This window comes from Mastomys coucha, unplaced genomic scaffold (assembly GCF_008632895.1).
Source record: "Mastomys coucha isolate ucsf_1 unplaced genomic scaffold, UCSF_Mcou_1 pScaffold6, whole genome shotgun sequence".
NCBI lineage: Eukaryota > Metazoa > Chordata > Mammalia > Rodentia > Muridae > Mastomys > Mastomys coucha.
Genome location: NW_022196912.1, coordinates 76,762,218 through 76,775,111, shown reverse-complemented (window position 1 = coordinate 76,775,111; position 12,894 = coordinate 76,762,218). Strand labels below are relative to the sequence as shown.

Genomic DNA, 12,894 nt, shown 5'->3' with positions numbered 1-12,894 from the left:
AAAGTTAGTGTAATTTTCTTGGAGCATGCAATGGACTGTCCTGTGAGGACCCTTTGCAATCATGAGCATATACAATGGTGACAAGGAGGCACTGAGAAAAGATTAGCTACATGTGAGGTGTCAATTTTGATAACTATTTACATTCACATTACAAGATAAACCTTTTAAGAATAAAAGAAGAGCATGCAAGATTATGGTCCATAGTCAATATCTATTCCAGAATAGTAGGAAAGGGGAGATTCAATATCACTTCCTGTTCCAGTTTCTCTTACCTTGTTAGAAAAGAGCTCATCTCATAATGAAGCTGAAGGGGTTGCTTGGAGCCCTGTTGCTGACTTTATTTTTAAAGAGACCATGTAAACAAATGAATTAATATTCTAGAAATAAACCACCTAGGTCTGGCAGTAAATTAAAAGGCAAATATGGCATTATCTACAGGACTATTTTTATTCTCAATTTTTTTCTCCCTGAAAAGCAGTTTGCTATTACTGTACACTGAAGCTTTCTCAGAATAGCATCTACTCCATTTTGACTTGTAAGTTAAGAGGTACATGGTTGAGCATTTCTATTCATGTACTATATAGCAAATAAATAATCATCAAAGAGTATAAAGAATATTATAATCATTCATGTTTATATCAGAAATTCCCTGATACATCCATGAAAACCACTTAAGACTGAGTAATCTTCATTTCTTGTCTTTCTGTCTCATTGTTATGTATGGTGTTCCTAAAGATCACCATCACAATATGTATGGTGTACGGTAAAAAATATTTAAGTAACTTGACCATTTTGAGTAAAGAATGTAATAGGAATATTGAAAAAGCAATCTCAGACACTTTATTAGACTCTAAACTTAGAAGCAGAAATAATTTTTTATCTCACCACTATCTTGGAGGTATGCATTAAGGACTTTAAGGCTCTATTCAAGTGTAGGTAGAGAGAAGGCCCATACATGAGTGCAATGATGGCTACACTAAAATCTGTATTGGTTGTTGGCATTGATTCTATGTTTCAATGGCATGTGGAAAAAATAAAATGGAATCTGTCAAAAAAAAAAGTCTGTTCTAACTAATGATACTGAACATCACTGAGCACAAAATGTAAAAATGTTAACAGGAAGATAATAAAAGTGCCTCTAACTAGTGTGTGTGTAAGCAAAGAAATTATGGAGTGAAGGTCTGAAGAAATTCACTTCTAATGCTCCAAATCCCAGTATCAGGAACAATGCTTTCCATACCTACCCCATGCCAAAATTAATTAGAAAGTACAGGATGCCAAAAGTATGGCATTATAGCATACTTAATAGAAATATAGAATAATCACATTCAATAAAGTGACTTTGAATTTACTAAAGGTTAGCCAAAGTGAAACTTGGTAGAGAAGCCAGAAAGAAACTATAAGATTGAGAACATGTCAAGAAAACTTAGAAGTTTTATAGAAGTTTCTGTGTCCATCAGGAGTCAAAGCATAGTTCAAGGGTAAGTGATGTGCTGACAAGGGAACCAGTTCCTAGCTCCCAAGATTTCCTAAACCAGAGCAACTCTCCTATTTTGCGTCTTCTTCTTGGCCTCTGAGAACACTGACTGTGTTTCCTCTGGTCACTGTAACCTCATTTCACTATCCCAATCATAGAATTTAAAGCCTTCCCATTAACTGTATTGTTCATTCCTTAGATTCATGACAGCTAAGGTTGAGAAGATCACAATCACGGTGAAGACACCTAACTTTCCCATATGTGATCACCCTGAAGCTGCTAGATAGTTTCAGCCTACAGTCATAAAAACTCATTTTATAAGTGAGGAAAGTAAGGTTCAGAGGGGTAGAAAGGCTTTCTGTTTAAGTTGCAAAAAGCTAAACATAAGTTACAAAAATTCAAATATCATTTAATAACAATGGCATAAGACTAGTCCCTCCAAAACACAACTATGATTGTCCAGTCTTTCCTTTCATACCTACTACAAAATATACATTAAATGAGGACCAAATATCAGTTAATAAATGTATCTCAAATTTAATGTTTATATCTTCCATGTTATTAGAAAAATATGTGCACAATGTCACAGCACAATGTACATCCTATCTCCCATAATTCCTATAAATAGCATGACAATTCCAATTTTAAATCAGATATACTTTTATTGAATGGGATATAGTGAATTAAAAGATCTGTGACTCTTAGTATTAAAGTCTTCATCCATATGAATATGTCTTCATGCATAACATAGCATCAGTGTTGATGTATAAATTATAAGCAATTCATGTTATATATGCACACATATAGATGAAGCACTCTTACATATAAAATAAAAGTAAATCAAATATCAAAAACTAAAGGAGTTTGCTGTACTGTGCCAAAACATTTAAAGCATTCAATATTTTAAACACAATTTTTTTCAGAAGTAAATATCCATGACTTATTTTTATGATACAGAAATATTTTCACTTTCATTTCATACAATTTTTACTATTATTTTTATGTTTACTAGTAATGTAAGTCAATCAATTGATATTTACCAATGTCCAGAAATCTTGGGCTAATTAAATTCTGGATATAGTAGAATTTCTCCCCTTTTGCACAGTATGATTAAAGTCTTCTCAATTCTTTTAATATTGCTTGAATGTATACATTTGTTTTGTTTTTTCAAATATAGCAGATGTATTAAATTGTTAAAAATTGTTTTTAATGAAAGTAATCTCTGAAAAACCTAGTGAAAAAGATACTTCAAGTGAAAAAATGTAGCTCACAAACAACAAAAAGAAAGGAAGAGTTAGTTTTCATGTAGTTAATATGCTTCCAGTAGTAAATCACTTTAATGTGAATTGCCTGTAGTTTTGGAGATGATGTCTCTGGGGTCTAGGAAAACCTATTGCAAGACAGTAAATGAGTCTGGGGGTGAGCTCGGCAGGAGACTGTGTGCTTAGCATGGGGAAAGTCCTTCTTTGCTTTTTAGAAGTCAAAAGAGCATGGCCTCTAGAGAATAAGAATAATGTTCCTTCCTGGGCTGTTAGCACTTCTTAAATGGAGCTGAAAAGAGCAAAGCAAGTAGGTTAAGATAAGCAGTGTTGATTGGCTTCTGCTCCTGTTTAAATTAAACACACTAGTTGTAATTGAGAATGTCTTAAAGTCTTATTTTTTTCAAACTTTTCCTAAGAATTCAGAAAGTCTTCCCTTTTTTTTTTTACAAATTTGCTAAAAGTCCACTTAATTTTAATCGCTTATCTTACTATATCCTTTCTAGGCTCTTTTCTGTAGTAAAATGTAAAAATAGATTCAATTTTCTTTCCAAAACCTTCAATCATGATACACAGGAATTGTAACACTAATTCTAAGAAACTAAGAAACTCCATTGAAAGTATGTGCAATGTATTATGTAACTTATTTGTTTATTTATACCAAGAATATTCGAAATGAGTATAAGACATAACATATGATATATGTCTACTTTCTAGAAAGGAAGAAGTTGGTCATTTGGCATTTCCCTATTTAACCTTGGCAATTCCTGTGTAACAAGGTAATTTCCCACCTAACCGTGCAGGTGAAGAAATATGAACTATCAGGGTGAGAGATGGCTCAGTGGTTCAGAGCGCTGACTGCTCTTCCACAGGTCCTGAGTTCAATTCCCATCAACCACATGGTGGCACACAACCATCTGTATTAGGATACAACGCCCTCTTCTGATGTGTATGAAGACAGCTATAGTGTCTATATATATATATATATATTTAACATATACATTATGTTATGTTATTTATTGTATGTATAACATATACATACAATAAATATATAATTCTTAAAAAAAGAAAAACATGAACTATCAAATTCAGTTTTAGATAAATAGTATAAGTACTTTATGTAGCTAAAATATTAAAACCTGTTCATGCACTTTACTTGGCCTTGGTGTACTGATAGTACTTTATATAATCATGTAATTACATTGTAATTTTCTATCACTTGTTACCTATCATTCCTAATTACTGTTCAATTGTCATATAGCTTGGGGAAAAGCTTTTTGTCAGAGCACTGTCTGTCAGAGCACCATGAATTAAAAATAAATAAATAATAACTGCTTTAAATTTAGCATTAACTATTTCTGAATAAAATTCTTCCCAAAATTCTTCTCTTTCCTCTTTATTTACTGAGGGCATCATAGTACTATATAACTTAGGATGATGGAGTATAGTGAAAAAATGGTTTGCCTCTAGCTAAAACAATTTCTATAATTATAAACATAATAGCTTATTAACAGCACCATGCATACACCACAGGATCTATAAAGTATACTTCCTTAGGTTCTAAGATTAAAGGAAGGTATACAAATGAGGAGATAGGCTATGGAAACTGAGTAAGTGGATCCATTCTCAAAACTTAACTGTGTACATGGATCACCGGAATGATTTAACAGAATACATTAATGGTATATCTTAGAGAGTCACACTCACTTGCATTAGGCCTACATTTTAAACTTTACTCTTCCATGAACCAGAAAGCTTAGAACTATTTTCATTGTATAAAAAATAAAGGAAAAGAAAAGAAAACTTGAAAAAATAAATACCAGTATGCTTCATCTCTGAGTGAACATAATTACTAGAATAAGAAAACAGGCCGGGTGGTGGTGGCGCACGCCTTTAATCCCAGCACTTGGGAGGCAGAGACAGGCGGATTTCTGAGTTCGAGGCCAGCCTGGTCTACAGAGTGAGTTCCAGGACAGCCAGGGCTACACAGAGAAACCCTGTCTCGAAAAACAAAAACAAAAAAAAAAAAAAAAAAAAAAAAAAAACAAAGAAAAACAAGAAAACAGATTAGCTAGTTTATTCTTTAGAAAATTTCATGTGAGTTTTCTTCTTCCTCTTACTTCAGTACTAGCAAAAACAATGCTTTCAATGCAATTGAATAAGCCCCAATAGTTGTTGTGGAATAATTTCACTGATAGACAGGAACATTGTTAGATAGCTGCAAGTATCTCATCCTTACCACAGAACAGCACAGCAAGAGAGTCAGCAGAAAGCTTGGTCCTAATTTCACTAGCTAGAAAACTCAGCAAAACCACCAAGCCAATAGTGCTTCAAGCAGCAGTGCACTGGCTTAAAAGGACAAAGGGAAATGATGTCCCTTCAGGAAAGATGGAGGTGGGTGTAACATGGGACTGTGTTTAAATACCAGTGACACAAGAAGATAACACTTTAGAACCAAGAATCTATTGAATGGCAGAAGAGAAAAAAATAATAGCACAAACACACACACACACACACACACACACACACACACAAAAGAAGGGTGGGAGCATTCTCACTTAGATACCCTCATCTCTTCTATTTCTCTAGAGAAAGAGGAAAGAGATGTCTTTTGGCTGATATCAGTGAAAAACATAAATAGATAAACTTTTTTCCCTAAACAAACCTGTACAAGAGCTTCATATCAAAGTGGAAATGTATTAGGATGCGTCTATACACATTGCATTTTTTAAAAGAGGTTTGCAAAACACAGAATACAGGTCTTGTTCAAGGTCATTCTTTTTAAAAGAGAAAAAGGCAATCACTGAAAGGAACTCATCTAGAAGATGAAATCAAATGTCAACTCCTTTCAAGCTGACTCTCTACTCTTCCCTGTCCCTGTGTGGCCCATATTTGCCAGTTTTTCTTATTAGGAATGACTAAAAAATGATTTGTAAAGTAGGAGATCCTGGCTGGGAAACTCTCAGTATCATAAACCCATCAATGAACAAGAACAGCTCTGCCTAGGGATAATGTCTAACACCTTAGCCAGCATTAACTTTCCTTCCTTCCTTCCTTCCTTCCTCCCTTCCTTCCTTTCTCCCTTCTTTCCTCCCTCCTTCCTTCCTCCCCTCCGTCCTTTCCTCCTCTCCCTTCTTCCCTCCCCTCCTTTCTTCCCTCCTTCTTATCTTTTTCCTTTCCTTCCTTTCTTTATTCCTTCACCCTATGTTAGGAGCTCTATTTCCTCAAACATTTAACCTAACTCCACAAAGAAATGACCTTTTTAAACCACAGTACTTGCCTGAGCTTCTGAGCATTTAGAGTCTGGTTTGCAGATTTGTCTGCCTTCCTCTAGGAATAGGTGAATGGAGATAAGAGCTGACTTGCAAAAGATGAAGCCTTAAGTGAGAAAAGGCCAAAGAGATGGGAAACAGGGATGGGGAAGTATGTGTTTTTCACGTACCAATATTCTTCACCAGAAATGTAATTTCTAGTCATCCTCACATATGTGATTTGCTTGCAACTTATTATGTTGTCAATATTCCACACAAACTTAGGACAAGAAAAAAAAAGGCATCTCTCTGATATTTATCACATAAGGCAGCACTGTATGTGGGATTTTTTGAACGATAGAAGATTTCAAATAAATTAATTTAGAGAGAAGAGATATTTGAGATGAAATTCTCTTTAATTCCCTCAAATCTTGTTTTTTTTAGTTTGTTTTTTTTTTTTAAATTTTATTTTATACCTTTTTGAACCTGGGTAATGATACTTTTTTTTTTCCTCATTAGAACCCAGACAGTAGAGTATGGATTATCTTACTGTCTGAGTTGAGTTAACCTTTATATCCTTCCTCTGGGTTGAAGTTATACACTAAACCTGTATGAAGAGTGGCTCTCCTAGACTTCATGTTGGAAGTGCAAGATTAGTTGATTACATATGTCCCCCCCTTCTTTCTTTTTTTTTAACTGAAGGCAAAATAGGACTGCAAATGACCTGGTGTTATCTGGGTAAGCAGGAGGAGAGAAAGAAAGAATAGGTATGTAGGAAAAATGCACTTAGCTTCAAGGTTTCAATCCTGATAAATCATGCAATGTTTGAATGTCAAACAATTTTTGTAGCCTGCTTTCACCACAGGGTCTTGAATATTCATATGTAACAGGGAGTAAAGGAGAGGGCTCTAGTCATAATAGATGTGCAAATACCACCACCACCACCACCGCCCTACTCATCTCCAATCTCCCTTCCTTCAGACTAGGCAGCCACCCCAGCCACAATGAGCCCCACTGTCTGCCAGGGTGCTTGCTGAGCTCTCCAGCCCCGCCCCATGTAGTGTCAAAGCAGACCTGCCAGCTGCAGTGGTAGAGCCCAGCCCCCAAAACCCGCTGCATACACGGCCTTGTAGCACCACCACTCTGCAAGGGCTGCAGCAGCAGCAGCAGCAATTCTAGACTCCAGAAAAGGAGTCCGGACGTCAGCGCATAGGGACAACTAGAGCAGCTACACATTAGCTAGTGATCTGCAAATGCCATCATATGAATATCTACAGAAACGGAGGAGATGGAAGACAACTAGGCAGTGTCCCTGCACTTCCTAAGCAGCTTTAGCAAACAGAAGTCACCACCCCACACTTAGTTCCACCTTCATAGGTCAGACCCTGTCTCTGACTCTTAGAGCAGCTAACCACCGACCCACCAAGCCAAACCTCTGTGGAGTGCTACAAGCAGGTAGTTCTGAAGGCAGGAGATAAACCAGCACTCCTCAGCTGAAAAATTTCAGACCTTCTACACTATGGAATTAAACATTGACAAGACTACTTTGGAAGTCGCTTTATGTTGTTGATTCAAGTCCCCTCGAGAAGGAAGTGAAATTTTCTCTAGGGAACAGGCATCATTGGTGGGTAGAAGATAGAATGAACAAGGTTCAAGGATAAGGGGCTTTGGAAGTTAACTAAATTTGTTCTGCCTCCTCAAAGTGAAGGGAATCTCCATTTTCACATATCAGATCCAGTATGTTAATTAGGCAGTCGCAAATCCAACCTGTTTTTAAATCAAAGCACTAGATGGAATTTTCGAAATACCTATTGTACACAAACAACAAACACTGGGACACAAGCCTCTGTCCACCTCTGAGATAAAGCAGGTGGGGCCAGGGCTGATGTTGTCACTGGGGCTGGGGCTAGGGCTGGGGCTGGGGCTGGGTGGTGGCTATTGGTTTTTGGCCTCGGTCTCCTATACATATAAAAACGACCTCTTTCATGGATCTCTTTTGCTACATCAAATCAAAGCCAGGCAGTTAAACACCTAGTCTCAATACACACACACACATACACACACACACACACACACACACACACAAATATGCACACACGCACACAAGACAATGAATTCCTTTTCATCCTAAGCAAGTCCCAAGAAAACTCCATTTCACATCAAAGTCTCCAGATGCTTAATTCACAACTACTAAAAGGATCTGGGAAGATCCTACACAACAAGGGAAGGAAAACAACCTGGTACAGGATGTAAAAGGATCCAAGGGAGGAAAAAAAAAAAGATCTTTGATAGATGTGGGGGGCGGGGAAGCAAACACCGGATCTCACTTCAGTATCTGGAGGGTTGGCTACCAAATGGTCCGCAGCAACCATAGCCTGAAGATAACATGAACGGTTCATCTCTGGCACCTTCAGACAGGTTCAACAAGCCTGGCCCTTTTCAAAAACTCTCCTCGGGCTTGATGTATTCATAGATAGATAGATAGATAGATAGATAGATAGATAGATAGATAGATAGATAGATAGATAGAAAGATAGATACTTCACTACCACAATGAGTGTCCAGATAGAGACTTACATTTTATGTACCAGAAACTGCATACCCCCTCACTGAGCAAGCGCCCTTGGATACCCATCCCTTTCTAATGATTTTCAAAACATTAATAAGTAAAGTAGCCTGCAATGCAGATAAGATGCTAGAAACAAGACCTTAAGGAAAGTGGGTGAGGCAAGTAGTCCTTCATTGTTACCTGGTGCCTCTAGGGGGAAAGACGGTCGTAGGAAGACTTTCTGCCGGCAGGTAAGATCCAGGCAAGGTGGCTCCAGGTGGCTGTCACAGTCGTACTGGGGTCTCGCTCATCACTTCGCTGCCCTTTGCCATAGCTCAGCACCCGCATCCTAGGGAGTCAGAGAGGTGGCTCCTGCCCCTGCCGTCGCTGCTCTCAGGTCGCGCTGGGTGGGGATTCAGCGCAAATCGCCCCATGAAACCGGTGGCTCCGCGACCGGGGAGCGGGCAGAAGCAGGGCGGCCGCGCACACACAGAGACACGCTCACACACACTCACACATTCTCAGCCGGGCGCGCGCGCACTCACACTTGCACAAGCACTCCCAGAACCGCACCGGGAGGGAGAAACAGAACTGGTCCTTCTCTAGATCCGCTCCGGAAGCCCACCAGCCCGCCGGCAAAGAGAGCAGTCGCTTTCTCACATAGCCCTTTGATCACGCTTCCTTCAAGTTCTCCTGCAGCCAAATCCTTGGAATTCAAAAGCTGGTGACATTTCGCTGGGGAGTAAAGGGAGTCCTGGAAGGGCTATGGAAGCGTCGGGGATTCGTTAAGCAGTTTGAAAAGCAATCCTCATTACCTTGTTTGAACAGTAAACCAGCTCGAAGTTTGGGCTTCAAATGTTGTGGACAGACACATTCATATTCTTCGGACCAAAACAGGAAAGTCAAGATGCAGGGAAATAATACAGCTGCAAGTCCCTCTCTTGACCTTGCGATGTACCTGGAAGCTGGTTAATACAGCCACTTTCCAAGCCTCTGGATTAAGTGATCCATACACCTGGGTTCACAGCCCATCAGCCTCCCGGAATCCAGCCAGGAAAACGAGTCTGGGTGTCCTCCACGCTCTGCGAGAACCTGGGCACGGAGGGGCATCTCTGAGTTAACACGTTTGCTTCTGGGCAGTTGGAAAAAAGACTGTCAAATGCATCCGATAGGCGCGCGCACATACACAGGCGCACAAACATACGCAAAACACACACGCAGCTAGCTGGAAAGAGGCTTACAAAACACTAGAGAAACACCAAGATGACTATAAAAGGTGGGAAAACCTCCAGATTCGTGCCGGGAAAACTGAAGGGCCAGCCGGGAAATTCCAAAAGTCTTCTCGGGTCTTTCAATATTCATATTTCTATGCCTCCCCTTTTCTATTTCTCCTTTCCAGAATCTTTCATGGATCTGCCCCACCCCCGTCGAGTTGCGCCTTTTTCCCCCCTTAAGATAACCGACCACACAACATGAATTACATGGGTGCGTTGTGCTCACAGCTCCACAAAGTCCAGAATCCTAAGGACCAGCTAGCTGAGAAGCCATTCACATCTGACATCTTCAAGGGAAGAAGAAAAGCACGCAGGCGAACACACACACACACACACACACACACACACACACACACACACGGTTCCTGCTGCTCTGCACGGGCTCACCGCCTCCCCAAGCAGCTGCACACAGCGCGGTGGGCGCCCCTCCCGCTGGCTGAGGCCCTGGGACAAGGGTTCAGCTCAAGCTGGAGGCGGGAAGCTGCAGTCCGGGCTGGCAGCCGCCGCCCCGGCAGGCCTGGGAGAGCCGCTCCCCAGCGTGGTGCGTGCAGGCAAAGCCGGCCCAGAGGAGCTGCGCTCCGCGCTGCAGCATGGAGGCGGCGGCGGCGGCGGCGGCGGGCGCGCGGCCGAGAGCTGGTCCCTAGCTGCAGTGACGAGAACGGCCGCACCTCCCAGAACCCTAGAAACAGGAGACACCCCCAAGCCGTAGCAGCTATGCTCTCGGCCTTTGAGATGCCGGGCTGGATGTGTTCAGAGAACCGATTTACCGCTGGCGGTGCAAGGAGAGGGCTAGCGCTGTGCCTCCAAATCCCTAAGCAGAGAAGGCGCGGAGGCGTTGCAGGAAGGGGGGGAGGGGAAGCGGTGGAAAACCCGAAGGGAGAAGGCGAACTTCAGGGGCATCCCTCTGTTGGAAATGAACTGCCTGATCTAGTCTCCCACTGACCTGTGATTAAGGGAATAATAATTTAAATTTAAAAAAGAAAAAAAAAGAAAAAATGTGTCACTCGATCAGGCTGTGGCTTCTAATGACAGTGGGAAAAGTGATTAGCTCTAAACCGGCAGAAAGAAACCCAGCCTAAGAGCTTCTAGCAGAAACACCGGAGGCTGGCTTCCAGTGTTCCCTAGTCTCTCTCTCTCTCTCTCTCTCTCTCTCTCTCTCTCTCTCTCTCTCTCTCTCTCTTTCTCTCTCTCTCTGTGGGGGGGGCGGCGTTGGGGGTTGATTTGCTTATGAATCAAATGGAAGCGGATTCCAAAATGAACATTTACTTTGGGGAATCTGCGCGGTACGTACTCGGCATAAAGAAGTGATGAAGCTAACCACATTTTAGTGTACAGAGCTTAACCAGACCGAAGTAGCCGGCAGAAAGGCCTGGCCTCCGAGGTCACCTGCATGGGGGAAGGATGTGGAGCCGGAGAGAGATGTGGTACAGAGGAAAGCAGAACAAGCCTCTTGGGCAGGGCCCTCCCTGGCTTTACTCTCTTGGAATTCTGCCAGGGTTCCCGGATTCTCAGTTAATTCCCAGACTCAAATCCCAGAAAAGCTCGCAGAAACCCCCAAAGACAAGTAATTAAAGAAAAGGCTTCCTCCGGTCTGTGGAGTGGTCGGAACCCAGTCCTTTCAGGATAGAGTTGGTGAGCAATCTTTGGTTTCTGTGCCTCCCTCTAAGTTCAGACACTAACCTGAACCAAACCTGAATGGAAGAGTTGGGGGGTGGGAGAGAATACTGACTACCAAGGAGCACTTCCTTGCCTACTTGGTATAAAAACAACCATACTGCTGTTCCTCCCAGAATAGGATGCTCTGGAATTTTGCTTCCAGTTAAAACCAGAGGCTTAACCGCTGCCTTGCGAACTCACAAGGGCGTGCACCTTCAGGAACACCCACGGGCCCTATCCAAGTGCGCGCACGGGCACCCACGCGTAATCAAGACCCACACAGCTGCCTCTTGAGAGATGAACTCAGCCTGGAGTACTTTAAGTGGTAACTGCTCCAGTTTTCTCTTCTCTTCTCTGGGCTCCCCCTCTTTGCTTCCGATCAGATACCATCCAGGTTTACCCCTGGGTAGTTTGTCCCTGGATTTAGCAATCCGAGCTACTTGCTGGTTACTTGATTCCGAAGGAGCGTGGCTGGGGCTGAGATTCCCGCTGCGCAGTCTCAGTGCTTTTCTGCCACACTGGACGGAGCTCCCGGTTCCAGTGCAGTCTCCAGCGGTAGATTGCGGAGCTGAAAGCGAGTTCGAGTGTCCGAGCATCTCTCTTAACAGCCGGGCTCTGACCAGTAAGATTCCATACAAATCTGCAAAAGGACTCTGGAGGACAAATACTTCAACCGACACCATGAAGTCCAGGAGAGTCTCCACTAAAATCGTGAGTGTTTCTCCATTGGGTTTCTAGTCATGGAATTGGATAACCGAGTATTCTAAGAAATCCCTAGGGAGAGCCTTCACCTGAGGAGGCCATTTCTGAAGGCACAGGAGAGAAAGTGCTGCTTTCTGGCTTCCCTTTAAACTTTGCAGCTTTGTGGACTTCAGGGCGAGTGGTGATATCGCCCCAGCTTGGATTCCAGGAAGATCCAAATGAGCACTTCCAAGTACTTTAGGATGTGGGGGTGACTTCTTTTGCCTTCAGGACTGTCCCACTTGCTGTCCTGCTTAGCTGAAAGAACTAAAAGTCTCCGAAACAAGTATTTGCGGTTCACCAAATGAACAAAGTTTTTCAAATATCCAAATATTGATTCAGAATCCAAAAGACCTTTGCCTATCTGGATTGAATAACTTCCTTTTCCTCTTTCGTTTACATTTTTTATAGCCAGACAGAGGTGAGAAGAGGACTCTTCGCCAACTGGGCCAATTGAAGATGCTAATAGTTGGAAATGAGACAAAATTCAAATTTCACTTTGGGGTGCCTTTTATTAAACTTGTTTAGTGGTGAGAAAGATGACACCACCTTTTGGCTGAAGTGGATGAGTGATGAACAGAGTTTATCTCAGTGTTCTCTCAAGGTCCAACACTTCCCAGGCAGAAATGCCCTTTAACTTCAGGCTTTCACTGTGCTTTGTGGAAGGTGTTTGTGCCCATCACACTCC

General features: G+C 41.8%; 1 protein-coding gene across 7 annotated transcripts in view; it reads right to left on the bottom strand.

Annotated features, from left to right (window-relative positions):
* Positions 1–10,946, bottom strand: part of Lrfn5 (leucine rich repeat and fibronectin type III domain containing 5) — a 297,221-nt gene extending 286,275 nt beyond the window's left edge. For 2 of the 7 annotated variants that reach the window (XM_031357357.1, XM_031357360.1), the window contains exon 1: positions 8,737–10,498. The gene's annotated coding sequence lies outside the window, so the exon portion shown is untranslated. Of the gene's footprint in view, positions 1–8,736; positions 10,502–10,576 lie in introns of those variants that run through there. The other 5 variants (XM_031357359.1, XM_031357358.1, XM_031357364.1 and 2 more) reach the window with 5 other exon arrangements.
* Positions 10,947–12,894: the final 1,948 nt, after the last annotated feature.